Source organism: Spinacia oleracea, chromosome 1 (genome assembly GCF_020520425.1).
Source record: "Spinacia oleracea cultivar Varoflay chromosome 1, BTI_SOV_V1, whole genome shotgun sequence".
Classification (NCBI taxonomy): domain Eukaryota; kingdom Viridiplantae; phylum Streptophyta; class Magnoliopsida; order Caryophyllales; family Amaranthaceae; genus Spinacia; species Spinacia oleracea.
This window is the reverse complement of record NC_079487.1, coordinates 81,706,406-81,730,597: the sequence shown is the minus strand read 5'-3', so window position 1 is coordinate 81,730,597 and position 24,192 is coordinate 81,706,406. Positions and strand designations below refer to the sequence as shown.

The 24,192-nt window shown below is 39.3% G+C and overlaps 1 non-coding gene across 1 annotated transcript; it reads left to right on the top strand.

Annotated features, from left to right (window-relative positions):
- The first annotated feature begins 4,705 nt into the window (after positions 1 to 4,705).
- On the top strand, positions 4,706 to 4,812 carry LOC130466491 (small nucleolar RNA R71). The gene has a single exon (XR_008926715.1). It is a non-coding gene; the product is annotated as a small nucleolar RNA R71 (small nucleolar RNA).
- Positions 4,813 to 24,192: the final 19,380 nt, after the last annotated feature.

The following is a 24,192-nucleotide window of genomic DNA, read 5'->3' as shown; positions in this document are numbered from 1 at the left end:
TTGATGGGGAAATAAACGCGGGGTAGGATCGTTTCACCCTTCGGCTATTTTGATTACCTACAAGCACGAGTATTTCCTTCACTATCCCCAGTGGAGTCGCCACTGTGAGGGGGTCGAAAAAGCACGAGGCTAATGCGTGGCCTTGTCCCTCGTGGGTGTGACAATTCTTTTTACTCAATCAAGTGTAATTGGATTTCCTGTGAGTTTACACCCAATTGACTAGTAATATAGGAGTCGCCATTCAGTTTTTAACGACAATGAGAAAAACTGACAAAACCCGGTTATCGTGACATAAAGGGAGTGCAATTATGTTTGACCACGACGGCCGTAGGTTCCCTTGTGATCCCTGGTGTGGGGATCTCTCAATATACACCCGCAAGGTAGAGATTGAGGGTTCGGGGGACTGTAACTACCGAGATGAGTACTTCGCTCGTCGATAACTCCAGAGGCAGGATATCCTTACTAGCTCAGCATAAATAATTGAAGGGACATGCGTTAACTATTAAACTAATCTGAGTTGATTTTAGCAATATGCAACATATAATACTAATTCGATCGTGATTATCTGATTTAAATAACATTAAGGGACCTAGCATGATAATCCGATTTCCCAAAAATATTATATTTGTTAGGCGTGATAGAACAATCATATTAGGTTAGTTTAACAGTTCATAAAAGGGCGAGGAAAGCAGTTAAATCATCGAAAAGGGACACATTACGACGCACCCTTGAGAGGTGCGTCACGGTTCTCAGAAAACTAACCACTTTGACTTTGCTATTTCTCCTTTTTATTTAACGAATCTCAACTATGGGACAGGATACGTTCTGTTCGATTTATGGATCGATTGCGACAGAACGCGTGAACAGTTTCACAGCGAGAGGCTTAGGCTAAGGGGTTTAGAGTCAATACTCAGAGTATATTATGTGTTGTTGTGTTGTTTCACGTCGAAACTAGGGGCCTATTTATAGGGAAGAGTTCGTGGAAAGATAGAATTGCAGAGTTCTAATCCGTAAAGAATTAGGAAAAGAGACGTACCCAGGTATTTTCAGCGCCCAGGCCTGGGCGCCGAAGATATCGGCGCCCAGAGCCAGGCGTTGAAAATAGGGTCTGGGCAGTTTTGTTTAGTCAGATTCGGATTCCTAAAATCCGTAGAGTTTGAGATTAATTTGAGTCTTTTAGTGCGTATCAATTTTATGACGGAATGCGTCTGGGCCCGTTACGAATTCTAGGCTCGTTAGGATTTTAATTAATACGTAACTCTTATTTCCGAATCCTATTAGGAATAGGATTCTCGCAGTTTTCTATCTCATTTAGGATTTATGTTGGAATGCAACACCTAATTCTGACAGGTTTCTATCTTTTATGATTTGCCACCTTTAGAAGCTACCTTTTACGGCAGTTACTATTTTTAGCAGGTTTCCATAAATAGCAGGTTTCGGGTGAAATGAAATGGGGAATCAAGATTCGTTTATTTTATAGGAGATGCGTTGTCAAGTGGAGTTTTTTATGCTTTCATCATCGAACCTTTCCCTTGCGGGAACGGGGACAAAAGTAGGTGTCTACACTTGCATCACACATTATCTCGAACGGAAAATCCCATTCGGGAGAACGAATGATGGGAGCCGAAATCAGTGCCTGTTTAATCCTGTCAAAGGCCTCAAGACAAGCATCAGTAAACACAAACGGGGCATCCTTGAGAAGGAGCTGGGTAAGTGGTTTAACAATTTTAGAAAAATCCTTGATAAAGCGGCGATAAAATCCCGCATGACCAAGAAAACTTCTAACACCCTTCACATTAACTGGAGGGGAAAATTGTTCAATCACTTGGACCTTAGCTCGATCCACCTGAATGCCCTTATCAGATATCAAATGTCCCAAGACCACCCCTTCAGTAACCATGAAATGATACTTTTCCCAGTTCAAGACTAAATTGCACTCTTCACATCTTTTCAAGACTTAAGTCAGATTTAGCAAGCAAGAATCAAAAGAAGTACCATAGACACTAAAATCGTCCATAAACACTTCCATGATAGACTCAATAAAATCAGAAAAGATACTCATCATGCAACGTTGGAAAGTAGCGGGTGCATTACACAGACCAAAAGGCATCCTATGATATGCAAAGGTACCATAGGGACAAGTGAAGGTGGTCTTTTCCTGGTCGTCTGGATGTATGGGAATTTGAAAGAAACCAGAATAACCATCCAGATAACAGAAAAACTTGTGACAGGCTAGCCTTTCTAACATTTGATCAATGAAGGGAAGGGGAAAATGGTCCTTTTTAGTAGCAACGTTAAGACGCCTATAATCAATGCACATGCGCCAACCTGTGACTACCCTAGTTGGTATCAACTCATTTTTTTCATTTCTCACCATAGTTGTCCCCCCTTTCTTAGGCACTACCTAAACAGGACTCACCCACTTAGAATCAGACACAGCATATACAATACCCGCATCAAGCAATTTCATAACTTCAGCTTTTACAACATCTTGCATGACAGGGTTCAAACGACGCTGGGGTTGGACGCATGGTTTATGATTTTCATCTAGATGTATCCTATGCATACAAAAGTCAGGGCTAATACCCTTTAAATCATCAATACTGTACCCAATGGCCTTTTTGTGCCTTTTCAACACAATAAGAAGTTGGGATAACTGGTCTGCATCAAGTGCAGTACTGACGATCACAGGGCAAAGTTGTTCATCATCTAAAAACGCATATTTAAGGTTAGCAGGAAGAGGCTTAAGTTCGGGTTTCTTTACCTCTTTAACAGAATAAACCGGCCGAACTAACCTCTTCAATTTGGTGCTCTCCGGCTCAGATTCTCCACCATTAAGAGCCAACTCCAGAGCATCCACTTCAGCACCCCAAGAACTGCTATCACCTGCAGAAGACTCACAACAAAGCACTGCCTCCAAGGGATCTTTTTCGAGAACTTGGGAGACGTTATCACGAGTAATAAAATCAACTACATCTATACGATAGCATTGTTCCTCCTCTAGAATGAGACTTTTTAAGGCACTATTCAGATTAAAAGTCACCTTATCATCCCCAACAGACAAGGTCAATTTCCCACTTTTAACATCAATGACCGCCCCCGCCGTGTGAAAGAAGGGTCTACCTAAGATTATGGGAATTTGAGAATCCTCCTGCATGTCTAGTACTACAAAGTCTACAGGTATATAGAATTTACCTACTCTAACAGGGACGTCCTCTAAAACACCTAAGGGGTATTTGACAGAACGGTCGGCCATTTGTAGAGTGATATTAGTAACCTTAAGCTCACCCATATTCAGTTTAGTGCAGACAGACAAAGGCATGACAGACACACTAGCACCTAAATCACATAAAGCCTTATCAATAAATACAGTGCCAATGTTACATGGGATGGAAAAACTCCCGGGGTCTTTAAGTTTAGGTGGAGACTTGTTTTGCAAATAAGCACTACATTCCTCAGTGAAAGCTACAGTCTCTACCTCACAAAAAGCACGTTTCCTGGTCAAAATATCTTTCATGAATTTAGCATATGCAGGAACTTGTAAGATTAATTCAGTAAAAGGAAACGTTACCTGCAAATTTTTGACCACTTCCAAGAATCTGCCGAACTGCTTGTCTAGCTTATTCTTGAGTTGCCGGTTTGGAAAGGGGAGTGCAATAGGTGGTACTTGTATATCTGTCCCCTTCTTAACCTCAGTTGTAGCCTCATTCTCATTGACTACCTTTTCAGCTTCCTTACCATCCATAACTATCTTTGGGATTTCCTCACTGACCAGACCACTAGCAGACACCCCAGAATCAACCTCAACCGGCATAGAAGGACCATCATAATCCCTACCACTCCTCAATGTAATTGCATTAGCAGTCTCCCTATTTTCGGGCTGTGAAGGAAATTGGCCTGGTGGCCTCCCTGCAATAGTAGTAGCCATCTGTGCCAACTGTGTATCAATGATCTTGTTGTGAGCAGTAAGAGCATCGATCTTTGCATCCTTTTCACTTAGAGATTTTTGCATTTGTAGCATCATGTTTCTCATCTCTACTAGCATAGGGTCAGACTGTGTGGCTTGAGGTTGTGGTGGTGGAGGTGATGTGTGTTGTCTAGGGAACCCAGGTGGTCCACTAGACTGTTGGTTGTAGTTGTTCCGTGGTTGGTAGGATTGTTGATGTGGGGGTTGGTATGGCTGTTGTGGTGGATGTTGGACTTGGTGAGGGTTCTGGATATTGTTGCTCCTGTAGGATAGTAGAGGGTTGTTTTTGTAGCCCTCATTGTAAGAGTTGGAGAATGGGTTATTTTGTTTGTAGGATTGAAATGCGTTACATTGTTCAACAGAGCTCCTACATTCCTGTGCATAATGACCAGACATTCCACAACTTTCACAAACAGTAGCAGGTTGGGCACTCATAGTAGCTACACTAGCAGGTTAGGTAGATTGAGCATTGGCTGCTTGCATATTATCAAACTTATAGTGTAAAGCAGTCAATTGGGCAGTTAATTGTTCAATAGAATTTAAATCATGCTTACCACCCCTATTAGATAGACCTCTAGGATTCCCATACTGGGCATTGTGAATGGCTATCTCCTCAATCACCTCCATAGCTCTAGGCACCTCAAGTTGCATGAACCTCCCACTGGCAGCCGAATCTAACAAACATCTAGACTCATTGCCCAGACCATTATAAACTGCTGAATCAAGAACCAATCTTCCAAACCATGGTGCGGGCATTCTCTTTGCAAATCCTTGAATCTCTCCCAGACCTCGAACAAACTCTCATCCGCTTGTTGCGAGATACCTAATATCTGACCCCTCAGACGAGCCGTTTTCTCAAGTGGAAAATATTTAACATAAAAAGCAAGAGCCAAGGACTCCCAATTAGTGATTTTCAAAGCCGCCCGATTCAACCCATTAATCCACAGTTTAGCTTTCCCACTCAAAGAGAACGGGAAAAGTATCTCCATAGTCTGCTCCAGAGTCAATCCCTTTTGCTTGATGGTGGAACAATATTGGATGAAGGACTGAATGTGAAGATTCGGATCTTCACCTGGTTCCCCACCGTACTGGCGTCTCTCAATCATGTTAATCAATGCAGGCTCAATCTTGAAGGTCTCAGCTGCAATAGAAGGCATGATCGCCTTTGGTAGCACGGACAGACTTGGTTTAGAATAGTCTGTAAGCCGTCGGGTAGGTGGCGGTAGTAGAGTTTCGTCACCCATCTCTATCTCTGAAACTGAATCTGTATCTGAAGGAAAAAGATCGCCAATATTATGATCAGAATCAGAGTAATTCCCACACTGGGCAATGAAAGTTCTTCGTCTACGAAAGGTTCGTTCGAGCTCAGGATCGAATGGAGTAAGATTACTAGTACCTACGGTCCTGGGCATAGACAAAGACTACAAAACAATGTGAGATCCGGTCTCAAGGAACGTGAGTTCCTTGAGTAGTAACAAACAATAATCTAGGATAAGCAATCAACAACAGAAAATAAAACCGTCCCCTCGGCAACGGCGCCAAAATTTGAGCCCGACACGGATTTTCCGGATGTCATTTTTGTTTCGGAAGGGCAACGAGCACGTTTCATCCACCTCAAACTGAGGGAGGTAATCCCTACTCGCTTTATTTGCCAAAAATCTTTACATGAAATGGGTATTGAAAGTGATGTCAAGCGTGTCTTTGTTGGTGTTGGAATGAGAAATATGTAAAGCATGCTCCGTCTCACATTTAGACGGTTAACTCTGGAATTTTTGAGTAGTTTCAATGTGCGTAGAGATGGTTATCGAACCGTGTCGTCGGTTCAATTTCGTGTGATGAACCGAACTTTCACCATGAGTTTAGCTGATTTTGGTAGGATTTTTGGGTTGTCTACCACCTATAGTAGGAAACCTAAGGAAACCCATAATAACTGTGAAATGTGGGGAAAGCTTACGGGTAATGCCAATCCCGGGAGTATGCAACATTTGCATGCTTCCAAGATACAACAGTCGGTCCCTATTGTCTTCTACAGGTTTCTGGGATTTACAATCTTTGGTAGGGATGAGACCCAAAATATTAGGAGTACGGAGCTTGAGATTCTAGGTGGCTACGTTTTAGAAGGGGAGGATAGCTACAAAATGAACCTTTCACACCATATGGCCTCTCAATTCTATTCCATAGCCACTTCCACCCATACTACTCGCATTACCATTGGTGGGTTGATCACCCACATAGCCATGGCCACGGCCAACTTTACTGAGGCTAACCAGACTCCAGTTCTGGGTAGCAACCTACTTGACTTGGCTTACTTTGCTGGACTCCGTCGGCTACAGGGGGAGCATGGGTTGTTTAGGCCGGGAGCCATGTATTGGATGTTTGAGGGAAATAGGCTTTTCACCTTGCCTGACCCTCAAGGCCGCACTAGTTTCAGACCCGGTCAGGCTCATTACTTATATGTTGGATTTGAGCAAGAGCCTCAGCCAGATCCCCAGCCTCACCCTGACCCACAGCCAGAGCCCCACCAGTACCAGCCAGAGCCTCGCACCTACTTTAGGAGGGGGCTTCGAGACGCGGAGAGGCCCTAGGGTGCACCGGTAGTAGATGAGGAGCAGGGGTCCATACATGAGCGGTTGAGCAGACTTGAGCTCGGGTTCCATGAGTTCGCAGCTGATCACCAGAGGACCATGTTCCCGTTCTACGATCAGTATGCCCGGCAGGGCTACATTGCCCCAGATTATGAGCACCCTACCGCGGAGGGATATGGAGCTCCGGGTTCTATGGGCACCTTTACACCTACCCAGTACGGAGGGTTTGGTGCGGGTCCTAGCGGGCATGGTGGCAGAGATGATGGTGATGATGTTGATGATGATGGCGGCCAAGGCCGTCACTGATGATGATGTGGATCGAGTTGGTTCGATACCCTTTGAGCCAATGAGGACATTGTCTGATTTGGTTTGAGGGGATTTCACATTACTTGTACATTGTAGGTATGTTTTTCTTTTCTTTTCGCATTTCTTTATTTTGGTGTGTTTCTTTGGTGTGTTTATTGCTTTGTAGAGTAGTTTATTGCTTTGAAAAAAAAATACAAAAATACGTTCCGATGAATACAATATCATGCTTCCCTGTGCCCCTTGAGCGGAAATTGTTTTGATTCTTGGTATTTGATGATGGGCAATGTAGATGTGTTAGCCATGATTTGATATTCGATTGCTTTGATGCCTTAACATGAGTCAACTCCGACTAACTACTTGTGGACTTGGTGCTTGACTAGTTGACTTGGTTAGGATGTGTGATAGCTTCCTGGTGTGTCTTTGATTTTGAGTATTGGTTTGCAACTATTAGTAGTGTTTTATGACTCATATACATGCACATTGTGGAGGACGAATGCATTTTTCTATTTAGGTAGCCTTCAGATGAATTTAGATATATTTGTTCCCTCTTTTCCTACCCATGTTGTGCTTGTGCCCTTTATTCGGTGACTAACCATATTACAAGCCCATGAAAGCCCCATTTGTTACTAGTCTCAAGCCTAGCTTGGGGGAGCTAATAGTAGTGAGGTGAGGGAGTTGTAGTGTGGTACATTTTGAGCATTTTGAGTATTGAAAAAGGGAGTTTCTCTCATCATGATAGTTGTTGAAAAAAAAATGAGTTGAAAAATGAAAGAGATGAGAAGATGTGAAGGTTTTCCAAAAGAAAAAAAGAAAAAAAAAGAGAAGTCGTATCACCTAATCAAAAATAACCTAAGGTCCACTAGCTAGGTAGCAAGGGAAGTCAGGATCGAATCCACAAGGAGACATGCGTTCTTTCTATTTATTAATCAATTAAACTAAACTATTGGGAACAAGATTTGGTTGATTGTTTGTAAACTAAGACTACGAACGATAATTAAATAAGTATGAATCAATATATTAAGGAAATCTACGACATCGGTTCACCAGCAATTAACAATCCAAGACAATGAACAATCACGATAATCAACAAAGTAATTATTTAGACTAGCATGCTCTCTCGAATCGATACTAGTCATAGACTTAGAATTAACGGGCTTTCGCTACTTATTAATCCCAATTCTACCTATTGACACAAGCCTAAACATCAAATTGCATCTCTCGAATTCTAACTTGATATTGCATAACTACACAATTAAACCTGCGCAAATCTAATTGAATAGTGGAATAAACCAATCAATAGGAATTAATCACAATATCAATAATCACAATTATTTAAAGTCCCATCATATTAATTCATGGATCCCCAAACCCTAGAAATTAAACTACTCAAGCATGTTGACAATAAACAAAGCAATTAGCATAATTGAAAACATAATTAAAGCAAAAGAAATGAATGAAATAAAGAACAATACCTAATTGAAGAACAATGGAATAATAAAGTTTGAACTTTTGATTGGAAATAAAACTAAGTGTTTGGGACAAATTAGAGAGAAAACTAAGCTTAGGAAAATAAACTAAGTGTTTGAAACTAGAAAATAAGATGTCTCTAAAAATATAAGGGGCTAGTATTTATAGTTTGCCCAAAATACAAGCCAAAAACCGGAAAGAAAACTCGCGCATAAGTGCAGGAGGTTGGCGTCGCCCGATCGCGCGATGCACTCGATAGTCGGCCCGATCGGGCCAAAATCCGCCCGATCGGGCGGATTGCGAACTCTCCACATAAGCTCCCGGATGACCGCCCGATCCGGATCAGGCGAGCTGCGCCCGATCGGGCGCGCGTTGATGAGTCCAATTTGCTTCAATTCCGCCCGATGGTTGCATTTCGCCCTCAGCTTCCAGGGCGATTTGCAATCTTCAATATAACTCGCCCATATCACTGAGTCTAACTCACGGGGCTCAACCATAAGAATCCAAGGCTCCCGAAAGTCGACGATGGAGGTCCCGAACTTCCTCGGGCTCATATAGTGGCCTAAATCAACATGAAACGGGTCTAAAAAGATCAATTTCTCATAATCAAACCTGAAACTCAAGGCACACTCAATAACACACATTAGTACTAGAAACGGCCCCTGAGAGCACGTTTTACACATAAAAAGTACTAAGGGACGGGGGTGAAACACTATATAAAACGCACATATCATTCATCAGTGGGAATGATTCTACCAAGAGAAACTAATTCATTTGTTATGTTAGTAAATCGAGTAAACATCTCTTGAATAGTTTCTTTTGGAAGCATTTCAAATCTTTCATATTTGGACATTAAAAGATCTATTTTGGAACGCTTAACTTCATTAGTTCCTTCGTGGGTTACTTGTAGTAAATCCCAAATCTGTTTTGCATTCTTGCACCCCATGACCCTATTGTGTTCATGGGGTCCAAGTTCACAATGTAAGATTTTAACAGCCATAGCATTTATCTCATATTTTTCAAAATCTTCTTTTGCAAATTCAGACATTGGTTTAGGAACTACCTCATTATCTGCATTGGTTTTTGTTACCTCAAAATCTTCAACTTCTATCACACGCCATACTTGGTAGTTTTCAGCTTTGATGAATATCTCCATTCTGTTCTTCCAGTATGAGTAGAACTTGCCATTGAACATAGGTGACATTTGCGTGGAATAGCCTTGTTCCAGTTTCTCTTGTGAGTTCATACTATCAGGAACTTGACTCAAACAGGGTTTCCTGTGATTCTAGTGAGTACTGGCTCTGATACCAATTTATATTCCAGTAGGAACACACACAAGAGGGGGGGGGTGAATTGTATTTCTAACTTTGAGTGAATTTCTTGCGGAACTTAGAAGTATCAAAGGAACTGAGTATTAAGAAGAGAAAAGACAATGATTTAGAAAACTTCTTGACACTAATCAAGAAGAGAATTCCTTTATATTATAGTAATACCTCGATTACAATAACTCTCTAACTCGAGTTCCTCTCAAACTCGAGTTCCTCTCTGTAACCTACTCTGATTACAACTCTCTTTTCTTCTCTCTCTCTCAGACTTACACTCTAAGTCTTTACAGGATAACTCTATCCTTTCTAATCTGAAATACAATTTTGTTTCGAGAACTCTATATATTAATAAGCTTAAGTATATATATAGAGACTTTTAGGAACTTGGATTAACTAGGACACAAACTTGTTTTCAAAAGAACTCTTTAAAACGTTTTTAGCAAATGCAAAGCTCTAGGAATGTCTGTGTATTTTTTTTCAGAAAACTTCTTGGCCTTATATAGAGTTTTGTCCTTAGGGTTTGTATCCTTCAAAAACTCAACTGCCAACAACTGATACTTCGATTGTCACGTCCCTAGACTTGAGGAACAAGGGGAGACCACTTCCCACACAACTTCCTCAACTGTTGGGCGTGTTTAAGACTAAGTCAATCACTGTTGTTTTCTAAAAAAAAGTTTATTTATTTTGTCAAAATATTTAGGAGAAGTTTTAGGAAGATAAAAACTGTTTTTATTTAATTAACAAAATCTGATAAAAATCTGATTTTTATTTAACACGAAAAGATATTTTATTTAAAGTATTTTCCTTAAAACTGTGTTGTTTGATATTTAGACAAAACACACGTGTAATCCAAGTTCCTCTAGTTCCTTATATACTACTTAACATATTAATATATTACATATAATCTAAGCAAGATAAACTACCTAGACATATATGTCTTTCCTTTGGTGAGGCATTCAACTCTGAAGCTTCACTTGTTCCAGCACAGGAACATTGATGAGTTCCTCGTATGTTGATATAGGAACTCATGACCATGGGTCTGCAGCTTTTCTTGTGACTTATGATGAACACTCGATTTGTAATATGTGTTGCTCCTTTTTTTATTTTGAAACTCTAGCTTGTACTGCTTCCAGCTCAGGAACTCCAGTAGCTGTTTCAAGTGCATTTCAGGAACTTCAACATCTATTCAAAATTCCGTTTTTCTTAGGAACTCAGGCATTTACCCATCTAAAGTAATTAGCAACCACAATCAGGAAGTTTGCAATGTATGTGTGTGTCATCAATCAAAATCTAGAAACAACACCATAATTAGTTATTTGGATTGTTTCATCAATGAGAGATGCAACCGTCCACTTTCCTCAACATGTACTCCTCCTTGTCTTTGGTCGGGTATTAACCCTTATATTACTTTGCCTCCCTATTTCCTCCATCTTCTTCGTGCTGCTTGTCAAAAATTTCATACACTTTCCATATGTATTCTTCTTCTCTCTGAATATTATATTGGTGCTCCCTTTAAAGTTTATACCTTACTAGTAATAATTTGGGTAAACCGGTTTGCATCGCTTGAAGGAGAAGACAGGAACGAAGTCGGGAACGCTTAGTCGATCGTACGGGCGAAATCTGCACTCCTCTTTTTTTTTTTTTGGTGAAAACAGCATGACTAGAGGAGTTTACGTTTCGGCGTTACGCCTATTACAATCCGAGAGGACTAAATTTAAACAATAACTAGGAGGAATAGCCAAATATCTAGTTACATTAACATCCAAAGAAGCATTTCTCCCCTTCCTTGCTAGAGCATCTGCCAACTTGTTCCTGTCTCGATCAATGTGGAGCAATCTAGCCTCGTGGAAAGATTGGTATAACTCCCTACATTCATTTAAAATGCCAAAGTACATATCAGTTTCAAAATCAGTTTTGTTGAACAGATCAACTGCCTTTTGGCAGTCTGTGAAGATAATGATCTTGTTGTAGTCTTCCCTTAGAGCGCACACCATTCCCTCTTTAATCCCAATGAGCTCCGCTTGTAGAGGGTTGAGTGTATAGGTTTGTTTTTGAAATCCCTGCAACCAGTTACCTGCAAAGTCCTGTAATACTCCTGCCACACTTGATATACATCTAGGAGTTATGAAAGAAGCATCTACATACACATGGACAAACCCCAGACAGTGGTTACCACTTTGATGGTTGGGTCTTGGTTTCTCTATGGCTATAATGGGTTTCCTAATAGCTATGAATTCCTGAGCTAACCTAACAGCTTTGTCTATGAGTATTTGGGGTGATTGGCTTACTTTGTTCGAAAACACCAGGTTGTTCCTCTGTTTCCACAACTCAAAACACACAAAGACAAACAAGATATTCCAACTAATCCCTCCTCTCCTATGATTAAGGCCTAAGTTCGTTCTAATCCATGACCTAATGTCCCCCTGGCGCATGTTAAGGTCCATATTCAGATCATCCCACACCCCCCTAGCCACTACACAATCACGCATGACATGGATGGAGTTTTCCTCCTCGTGGCCACAGGGTAAACAAAGTGGATCATTTACAATGCCTCTTATGTGCAAGAGATGACAATGTGGGATTCTATCCCACCAAAGGAGCCAAAGAAAAAATTGAAGTTTGGGAGGTACGTTAGCTTTCCAGATCCAGTCAAGGTTTGGTTGGTTTGGGTTCATGGTGGCTGCTGTATAGGCTAGAGATGAGGAGAACTTCCCTTCAATGACAAAGGGGGAGATGGGGGTGTCAATTTGAGTTTGATTTGGTTTTGGAAGTGAGTGTATGCGATGCAATATCTCAGTGGGGATGGTGATAGTCAGGTGATCAAAAGTCCAATGTCCTTCTACAATACAGGTGCTCAATAGTCTGTGTTCTTCGTCCTCTGTGATAGGGCCATAAATTAGGCTTCTAAGAGTCCCACTTCCTATCCAATTGTCATTCCATAACGAGATACTATCCCCTCTGCCTATATGCCATAAGCTATTTGAACTTAGAAAATCCCACCCTTTGCCAATGCTTTTCCAGAGAGTGGAACCTTTCTTGAAACTAGTAACATAGTTGTTGTGCACATATTTGGAGTGGATACACTGGACTGCTAAATTGGTAGGTCCTCTACACATCTTCCAGCCTAACTTGGCCATGGCTATGGTATTCATAATGTTATGGCTTCTAATTCCCAACCCCCCATTCTCCTTTGGCCTAAAGGTAGTCTCCTTGCCTACTAAGTGAATTTTGTTTTTCCCCTCTACTTCACCCCATAAGAAGTTGTTACAAATCCTATCTAGATCATTTAGGGTTGAAATTGGGAGGAAAGTAGCCTGCATGTAGTAAGTTGGAATAGTATTCAGAGTGGATTTAATCAAACATAGTCTACCTGCTCTCGATAGGAAGTTAGCTTTCCAATTTGCAAGTCTAGATCTGACTTTGTCAACAATGAATTGGACTTCCTTCCTTTTAGGCTTCATGTGAGAGATTGGTATCCCTAAATACATCCCTAGATTCTCACTCTCCCTCACATTTAGGGTCTCCTGGAAGAGGTTTTTTGTTTCCTGACAAGTGTTTGGAGAGAAAGTGAGTCTACTCTTATCCTCATTTATCTTTTGGCCAGAAACTGAGCAGAAGAAATCTAGGGTGTCACGGACGGCAAAAGCAGTTGACTCGTCTACTCTACCAAACAAGATCAGGTCATCAGCAAAGAGTAGATGTGAGATGGGCACTCTTTTAGCCCCTACAAGGAAAGGAGTCCACTGCTTAATGTTACAGGCTTGGGTTATACTGGCAGACAACGTTTGGAGGCAAATGTTAAATAAGTATGGGGACATAGGGTCTCCCTGCCTTAGCCCTCTCGAATGCTCAAAAGAAGTGGATTTCCTACCATTGACCAGAATGGAAGAGGAGGCTTTCGAAACACAATCCATGATAAGCCTTACTGTATCAAGGTCAAGACCAATGTTAACTAGACATTCCCTCACAAACCCCCATTCTAGCCTATCATAAGCCTTCTCAAGATCGACTTTCAAAGCAAACCAACCCCATTTTCCCTTTTTCTTGTGCATAGAATGAAGAATTTCCGATGCCACCACTAGGTTAATATCAGGCCCCCTACCTTTAATAAAACTATTCTGGTTTTTAGAAATCCAAGTAGGCAGGTGGGGTTTCAACCTATTCACTATAATCTTGGTTACCACCTTGTACACCGTATTGCACAGACTAATTGGCCTAAAGTGTTTAACAAGCTCAGGATTTTTCTGTTTTGGAATTAGGCAGATTAGAGCATGACATATGTCTTTAGGTACCCTCCCTTCCTTAAACCAAGATTTTATATGTTGACAAACTTCCTGACCCACAATTCCCCACGTTTTTTGAAAGAAAATTGGGTGAAACCCATCCGGGCCTGGGGCTTTGATTGGTTTCATGGAGAAAAGAGCGTTTTTAATTTCCAAATCCGTTGGGATGTGCCCAATATTTATAGTACTAGGGCTTGACTGGAAACTAGGGTTGATGTTGGGCTTTTCTGTGGTATACAGATCAGCAAAAAAGGAGTCAATAAGAGTCCTAATCTCCCCCTGAGTTGAAAATACTTGCCCTACATTATTCGACAGAGACCTGATCCTATTGCTTTGCCTACCAATTATAACCGATTTATGAAAGAAAGCCGTATTCCTTTCTCCTTTAGATAGCCAATCTGTCCTACTTTTCATCAGCCATAGGCATTGTTCCTGCTCTAGGATTTGAAGGAGGTCAGTTTGGAGGGAGAGTTCGAGGTTGAAAAGGAACGGTGAGGATGGATATTTCTGGAGACTGTTTTGGGTTCCTTTTAGCCTAGCCAACACATGTTTTTTCTTTTTATACAGGTTACCAAATTCATTGTGGTTCCAGTCTTCAATCTCCTCTCCTACCTGAGTTAGCTTTGATCCTAAATTATCACACATTCTACCCCAAGCACCCCTAACCACCCCTTCAAATGATGGTTCCATGAACCACATTGGTTCGAACCGAAAAGGCTTGGAGCCTAATGTAGGCAAAGGATTATCTAGACTTAGTAGAATCGGGCAGTGATCTGAGGTGATCCTAGGCAGATGTGAGACATAAGCATTAGGGAACAACCCTACCCAATCATCAGTAGCCCAAGCCCGGTCTAGACGTTCTAAAATTGGGTAATCACGACGACGGTTTGTCCAAGTGTATTTAGGTCCATCAAACCCTAAATCTACCAAATTGCAGGCATCCATAGTATTTGCAAATACCTGGCTACGAAATCTATTTATCACTCTTCCCCCTAGCTTTTCCGTTTGAGAGATAATTTCATTAAAATCCCCTAGCATTACCCATGGCAGATTAATATTATTTGAAAAATGTATTAAGTGATCCCAAAGTTGCTTCCTCACATCAAAATCAATACTTGCATAAATTGTTGAAAGAAAAAAGTTTTTGAGAGAATCCCTTACCTCCACAAGGCAGTGCACTCCTTGCGCATTCTCGTTGACAATATGTACATTCACCCTTACAGGATTCCATATTAGGAGAATGCCACCAGCAGCTCCTACCGGTTCAACCAAGTGCCAAGAGCTATAGGGAAGGTCACGAACAATGTTTATCGTGTTGTTACGGCAGGTTTTGGTTTCCGCAAGCATAATGATATCTGGGTGGTGTTGAGAGATCAAAAGATTTAGGTTTGGTTTGAAACTCCGACGGGAAATGCCCCGACAATTCCAGAAAAGCATCGACATATTATATGGCAGGTAAGGTTTCCTCTTCAGCACCTTGAGCGTGTCCGACTCCACCTTTGATAGTGGGTCGACCTCTTTTCTTGTTATTGGACACATCCATTTGGTTCTTTTTGGGAACATCACCATGTTTGCTGCTTGTGGATTTCTTGTTCCGCTTCCCCCTCCCCAATTGAGGAGAAACTCTAGTTGTTTCAGCATCGGCATGATGTCCACTAGAAACAGACCATTGGTGTTGTCTAGAACCTTGACTGTTAATGGTAGGAACCTCAAGGTCATCATCAAGCGCTCCTTTGGTAGCAGCGGGGTCGGGTCCAACCAAGGACCCAAGTTGTGGAGTATTTCTTTGTGTTGGTCGTTCTCCCCTTTCTCCTGTAATATCCACCTCAATGTTTTCCTCATGGTTGTTGGAAGATGGTGTGTGTTTTGAAATTGTGGTAGGTGTGCCGGATAAAATCGATCCCCGTCGATGTACATCAGTAGGTGTGGTGGGACAATTTGTGGGTTCAGAATTAACCGTTTGGTCTCTTCGAAACTCATCTCTTCCACTCGATCGCCCACCGGCATCAAGTAGTATGTCTTGGTTAAGTCTATTTCTGGTGAGAGTGGTAGAGCTGGTTTGTTTAGTAGTAAATGTGTTTGGCGGTGGGTTCGTTTGATTATCGGTGGTGGTGGTGAATTGGGTGGGCTGGGTGGCGGCGAGGTCGGTGGTGGTGGTGAATTGCACATTATTTCCGATTGCATGTTGTTGGGACCCTTGGTTTTTTAGGCCAGTGGTATTTGTGACCTGGGTGGTTTTTTGGTTAGAAATGGTTTTTTGTGGAAGTTTTGAAGAGGCTTCTGGAATAATCTGAAAAGTTTGAGTTGGAGTGTTTTGCGCCGTTTCCACTTCCCCATACCTTGCTACAGTGTTTTCTGCTTTGTGATTCGTGACATTAGAGGGGTTTATATCCCCTAAATCTAGTTCCAATAAAGCAGAGAAGGAGTTTGATAAGACAGTTGGGGAAGTTATCTTTTCCAAGATAGGTAGTACCTTTTGTACTGCTGGGTCTTCTACACACTCAGTTTCTTTTTGTTTTTGGCCCAAAAGTTGGTTTTCTTTTTGGGCCCACTTTTTTAACAATACCTTTTTTGGCTCTTCTTGTTCAACGGCTCCCCTGTTTCTCTTGCCATGGTGGTTTCCACCATAACCATACCTTTCCCCTGGTCCTCCATTCTCGTCCATCTTTTTCTTCTTGCAATTCCCCATGCCATGACCAAAGGAGTTGCATAAGGGACAGAACCATGGTCCTTCCGAAAAGGTTAGTTCCTGGTACGTTTTACCAAGCCAGATTCCCATTGGTGGTGGTTTTGATTTGTCCACTAATACACACAGGCTGGCGAAGCGCCTTCCTTCTCCCTCTTTAAATCTGGTGTCTATTTTAACCAGGGTACCCAACTTTTCTCCCATTTTTTTGAGGACGTCTTCCCTAAAGAATTCGATCGGTAATTCTGGTAGGTTTACCCACACTGGTGATGTGGATATGGTTGCCCTAGATGGTTTGAAACCTGGTTGCCAGTTTTGGACCCAAACGTGAGCCCCTTGGATGAACCATGGTCCCCCTGTAATTATTTGTAGCTTTGTCACTTCATCGGTGCAATTCAATGAGTAAAATCCCCTCCCTAAGCCGAGTAACTGGATTGTTGGAGTGATTTTCCACATTTTTTGTAACTCCTTGACTAGAAACTCCTTTGAAAAGGATTTCCCTACAACTTTCAAGAATATGGCATTTGCCCATGGTTTTGCTATGTCTTCGTACACCTCCGCAGAGATTGGTACGAATAAATCATTCCCTAGGTTTTCCTCCGGTGGCGGGATATCTGAAAACGGCAAGTTCGGTTTTGTGGAGATGTTTTGGTAGAGGGTTTGTGGGTGGCTCTGTTTTTGTAGGGCATGTTTGAAAGAAATTGGTTTCGGTGGTGGTTTTGGGTCTGGTGGTAGAAAGGGTGTTTGTGTGAGGTCCAGGGTGGGTTTGGGTAGGTGATGGGTTGGCGAAGGTAACTAACGGTTATCCTCGTTTAGGTTTAATCCGTTAGGTAGCCATAATAAGGAGATTAGAATATAGTTTGTCTTGGGTGTTTAGTACGTAGTATCATGGATAGAGAACTTTAGCTACTTCTATTTTTTTTGTGATTCGTGCAATGATCATGTCAGTTTTGTATATTCTCATTTCATTATGACGTGGTCAATTTTAGTCAGAAAATCATGTTTCAAATATTATCATTCTCGGTGTTAATGTGTTAGCCATGTAAATTTGGAGTAGTATATATATAGACATACAGTAATTGGTATTATTTGTGGGTTAGATCAATTTAGCTAGCAAAATCACGTTATTTTCTTTTATTTATTTGGTACTTTAGAAGTTACGAATGAGCTATTTTCTCTTAATTGGTGGGATCTTATTGTTTTCCTTATAACTTCATGTGCTACAGACTTCTTTAATTGTGCATGGTTTCTTAGTTAATGAATTTGTTCTTATACAATTAGTTTCCTATTATGTGGTGATCTTATATTCTGATCGTATCATTTAGTCAAATGATAAAAGTTTCATCTTGATTTTATTTATTAAGTCTAATCTATTTTGAAGAGGCAAATTGTTTGTTTTAAGTGACGGATTCACTTATTATGGGAAATGGAATCCCGCAGTTTAAGTCGTTAACTATGAGGTTGCAGTGACTCCTAATTTCCGATATAATACTATTTTGATTATTTTAAGACCTATTATTTTATGTGACTTGGGTCACCCTTCGAAATGGTTTTTGAGATTAAGATATCCGGAGGGACGGATTCCCAATGGAGAGGAGCATGCAACTCTAACGGACAGATTCCGTTGAGTATACCGTTTTAGTTATTGTCGTCGTTCGACTCTAGTAGCTTCCGGGTGTTGTCTACTAGGTTGACAGCGTGACCATACTTAGACTAGAGACGTATTCTCGAAGGACGTATTTCTGACTTTGACTATATAGTAACAGTGTCTTGCGATTCACTTGCTCTTCGTTCTTACCTCTACCTTATAAATGAGATTTTTTATATTAAAATATCATATTTGGTTTGGATAACTTGTCTTACTTTCCTTATTATGTTTTTTTGGTTATTATTGCTCAAGGATTCTTTTAACGTTTTGTTTATTTTATGATTATATGTTTTCCTATTTTTATTTTGTGTAATCTATTTTCTGTGATTCTTATTATTTCTATTTAATTGGTTACACTTGAGCTGAGAGAGCTGTTAGTTACTCCCACTGATTGTGGAATTTTGTTGTTTATTCTACAGGTTATTTTCCTCGCTTATTTGGGATTGGTCATGGGCTTCGAGTGAGAATAAAACAAATGGAGTTTATTTTATTTTAAACTTTCTACTTTTGTTTTGAGGCTATGTTGTACCTCATTTGAAATATTTATTTTAATTACTTTTTATTTTATTTTGTTGGTTTAACAATTTAGTGTTTAAACCCCTCCTTTATTTTAGTAGTGACAAACCCAGAAGACGGTGTTTCCGCCACCGTTAGTATAAATAATACTTTAATTCCTTATTTTCTCTATTAGAATTTATGGGTTGTTATAAGTAGTGTTTTTGTTGTGCCTAAATGTGATTTCACCCTTCCAATCTTCTACTGCCTCTGTAAAGAACTTGCTTACCTCTGTATTGATTACCTGTTTCAGTTTGTATTGTCATTAGTATTGATTTCTGATACCTCTAAATTCTCTCGAGTGTTCTGATCACGCGTTGTCTCAAAGGTGTTTTGGCAATTAGGTGTTGTCACTAGCGTAACATGTTTTTTTATTTAACATATCTTAGTTACCCCATGATTTCCATTGCTGATAGGATGATCTTGTCCTTAGGAAACTAAACTAAATCTTTAGACGCCTGAAAGTAGAAAAGTTATAGCGGGTTTTTTCACTTGTTTGGGTGCTTAGAAGTTCTTTTAAATGAAGGTTAAACATATGTTTTGTTCAACAAACAGATAAGGCTAACTAAATGGAGTAGATTCTCCGGTTGCCACGTGTCAAAGTCGTTGCCGGAATCTTGGGTCAACTCCATGAAACCGGTAAAAGGTCCCAATCAAAAAAAAAAAAATATGTTTTAGGTCCCATTTCACCAATTTCGTCATAAAAGGTCCTTTCTCGCAAAAAAACGTTTATAAAAGGTCTTTTTTGGCAAAAAATCCAAATTCTTAAAACATAATAACCATTTTTTGAAGCATAATAACCCTATGTTTTTAAAAGCGAATTGTGACTTTAAATCACAATATTCAAGCACAACATGTATCAACGCCACTAATTTGATACTATTTTAATAATAATCTTAATAAAATGCCAAAATAAATTAGGAATAAGTTGTTGACTTTGTTTTAAGGCATGTTCAACAATAAATTTAGTGTGAACCAAGTCCATTTAAAAATTGGTAAAATTTATATTGTACGTTCTTAGTCCAACCTATAAAAGGAAGGAGAAAAGGAGGAAATAGTATTAGTGTGAGTTACTCACTATAATTATAAAGAACTAGTTGACTCATAATAGGTTAGGACTAACCCAGTTAACTGGTTGCTTAACTTCCGGTATATCAATTTCTCTGGTTGACATTTAATCTTTAAGAAAACAACCAAATTTAGTTGGAATTTTGTCAGACCAATCTTTTAATAGGATCATTAATTTGTTCAGTTTATATTTTCTATTACTTATCTCACAGTAGTCCGTCCATTTTCTAGACAAATATGTTGGTAAAGCCCCTGTTAGGATTTCCTTTCAATTGTTGTTGCATGTCTACTTTAGTCTTAAGAGGAAATCACTTAAATTGTGTCAATATTTTCTCTACAAAATGTATGCTAGGAAAATAGGATTATATTAACTAGTGTTGGAGCTACTTCTTTAGCAACACCAGCAAGCATAAAAAGTTAAAGGAGAAGCCAATACATCCTTGAAGGAACATTCACAAAACCAAGTAAGAGTCCTATCTCCTTTCTTAATTTGTGTTTTACATTAAGGAAACTGAAAATGTAACGGTACGTAGTTTTGTTGGTCTAAACGTCTAGTTGCTCGGAGTTCCCAAATTTGTTTTGGATACAGGTTTTCAAACACAACATATCGATATCTAGAAATGCCCTATTATAGATGTCATGCTGCTTTATTTTTCTTTTACTCCTTTTGTTTACCATTGTAGCAGCATGTCAACTCTATTTAAGTTTTGGATTAGACAGTATAGAGCAATCTTTAACTTTTTTTCTACTTTTTCTATACTCTGTAGTCAGTATGTTAGATCCCAGGAGTAGGAGGAATAAACTAAGATAAATTCCAATAAGCTTAACAAATTTAGTTATGTGTTTTTTAGGTGAATATAGAACAACAATAGTAATTCCTTATTTGAGCTAGTAAAATTGTAAAGTTATACATCTGTGCATCCTTCCTGTTATTATTTGCAGCAATAGACATTGTTTTCTTTGTATCGAGTCATATTGTTTTCAATCGACGTTGGAGATAAAAAGCTTCTTTAGTATAAAAAATTTGAGAGATGGAAAGCTCAAGCAACAACCATATCATACCTTGTTAAATACGGGTTTGGGCCGCACATGTCATCAAGAGAGAGAGTCTACTTAACAAGTCCAAAGGAAGTTCCACCTTAAAACCATATGGCAATAAGGGGAGTAGCCCCTTGGCCTTATTAAGTGATTAACTTTCTTCTCTTTTGTCAATGTAGGACTCTCACACGTGATGTTTCATGGGTCAGATCTTAACGTACCTCTTTGAGGATGCTATTGCGTTCTTCCTCTTCCTCTATTTCATCTTCCCTTTCCCTATCTTAATTACTAAACCTGGTGGATGATATTGACTTGGATTAATGTTGATCCATTTCCTTTTCCCTCATTATTCTTATCATAGCTCCATATAACAATCCTCGTGGGACTTAATTTTTGTATTACTCCTCGAGGAACCTAAGGCTTTAAATCAGGCCTCTCAAGCCATCTATTTTATCAATGGAATGACTAGGACTTTGCAACTAACATCTCTTAACCCACATCTTCTACGTGATTAGCTAGCATTGTCTTTCTTTTTTTTCTTGGTCCTAGGATGTTTTAAAAGTTCTTAGATTTAAAACTTAAACAATTGTTGATATCCTTTATGAAGAGTTTCAAAACTCTTCACTAATTTAAGCTTAGTCTCTTTGATGATATTTGTTAGTTTAGATGAACAACACAAGAAGGGGGGGTGAATTAGTGTTTGTAGATGTTGGATCTACTTTTTCGCGGAGTTAAAAACATTAAGAGATTGCAAGAGAGATTTTAGCGTGGAAACCTCTCTACCCTAATAGAGAGGAAAAACCACGGCCCCGTAGGGACTTAAACCCTTTTACTAATTAGGAAAATCACAGTTCCCTAAACTCAACTCCCTTAGGAACAGTCCCTCAACCGTTCCTTCTCAATGATCTCTCTAGAGATCTTCTCTCTCAACTCTTCAGCTCGACTCAAGCTGATTTTCTCAATTACAAGGTTCACTCAAACCCCTTCCCAACTCTCAAGTATAAAAGATAGAATAACAAATAGAATCTGGAATTCTGCTGGAGCAGGAACTACGTATGTGGAACAGGAACTGACGGTACTGACGTGGGTTATAATGTAGATTTAACTTAAGCACGTAACACCACTAAGTCAGACAATTTTTCCTAGACTTATGAATGCAATATATATAGTGATGCATGTTACCTATTAACCCTAGAAGATATATTTTATGTTTATCTTTTATTTAGGAATCCTAGACCTAATAGAACTCTATCATGATAGACTTTTATCCTAAGACTCTAACAAACATATGATCGAATAATAACTCTTTATGCAGTAGATATATTAATGAAAACTCTATCTAAACGACACTCCTTTCCTATAATGAATCTTAAATAAGATAAACATTATTTAACCATTAACTAATGCAATCCTAATTACTATCAAACACATAATCCTAACTATACTAAAACTCCTTAGTACATGACTTAGTATTATTATGTTTAGACTTCTATTAGGACACAAACTCTAAGGTAACGTGATCTAAATACTATACTCATGCAATCCTATATACTACGTGCAGACTAGGACCAGTACCCTCGTCATTGACACTGTTCCACGTACGTTGTTCCACCAGCTCCGAACTTTCAGTTTCTAAGACAAATCTATTAAGCACACTAATGCTACTAGATTTTCTTCTTTTCTCTTTCTCTGTACTTGTACTCTTAATTCTCCTCGAGTCCAAGTTTCTCTTCTCTTGGATTCTCTAACTCTTGAATCCTCGTTCTTCCTGTAAGTCTTTGGGTCTTCTTCAAAGTCTTACCTACACACGTCATTTATCATTTCTTTGCATGCATAATAAACCACGTTAGATATTGAGTCAAGTATGATAGATATGCATAAATCATATATTATAATATTTGCTTGACTAAAATACACATAAGATAATATGGAATATAATATATTAATACATAAATAATATTCCTACCCTAATAAGAACTTTAATATGTATGGCAAATATTATGTGACTCAAATACCTAAAATACAGTGAATCTAAACAACCCTATATTATGCATAATACTAATTATGAAAGCTTAAACTCTAAGCATTTAATCTTTCCTAAAATGCTTATGCAAACTAAAACTCTTAGACTCCTAAACCGTCTACAATACATCATAATATATGATAAATGACACCAGCTATGATATGCATTCCTAGAAGACTCCTAATGCATATCTAACTATATGAAGAGTCCTAAGAACATACAACTATATGTACTTATGATAGGATAATATGAGAGACCTAGACTAATGCAAAATCCTACGTCTAATAAACAACTTATCCCAATATGGACTCTTACCTACAATATAACAAATATATTAGGATGCAAATATGAAAGTATTATATGCACTCCTAAACTCTATTAACGCATACAAGTACATGTCGTACATGTGACTAGGAACAGGAACAGTCAGACAACTAGGAACTCTGATAAACAGTTTCTGATCTCTTTCTGGTTGTTCCTGCTGGACCATATAAAGTATCATTTCGTTCTTCCTTTGTCACTGTACTTACCACATGAAGTTTACCAATGTAAATGCTAATTTACATATAAACAACATGTGTGACGTAGCCATCTTCACTTTAGTGAACAATAACTTCTTATTGCTCGTGTTACTTGTTTCTTGTTTCAATCATAACTTGTTCATCCTGCGCGAATCTTGACACACATGTTAAATAGATAATTATCATTAGTTTACAATCATCAAAACCTCATTACTCAACAATATTCCATCTATATGTTTACTTTATCAAAAAGTATAAAAGTTTTAAGGTTTTTGAAACCTTGGAGATGCTCAATTTTGGCATGGTTAGAATCCTACTCACTTTTTTACAGTTTCATTTCAACAAGCTAAGGTGATTTGATTTTTTGATGTGTTAATAACGTTTTACAGAGATAATTGACATATTTGTATTTAGTTTCTGGAAAATGGTGAGCCTAGCACACCAATATTAGCACTGAAGTTGGAATTGGGAATGATTTCTATTACAGACTGGATAAATGCAGTCTGATTTTCTATGGATTGTGGGTTTGTGTTTTTTTACTTGATGGTGTGTGCAGGTTACAGGTTCCCTTTTACTTGTTTCCCATCTTTTCGGTTCTACTGGTTGGTTTATGTTTAACAGCTATGTGTTGAGAGTTATTGTTGGTGCAAGGGTTCTCACGTTTGGACTTCAGTTTATTTTTAGGCCTTGGACCCTAGTTTAGGCACTAGTTGGTTTCTT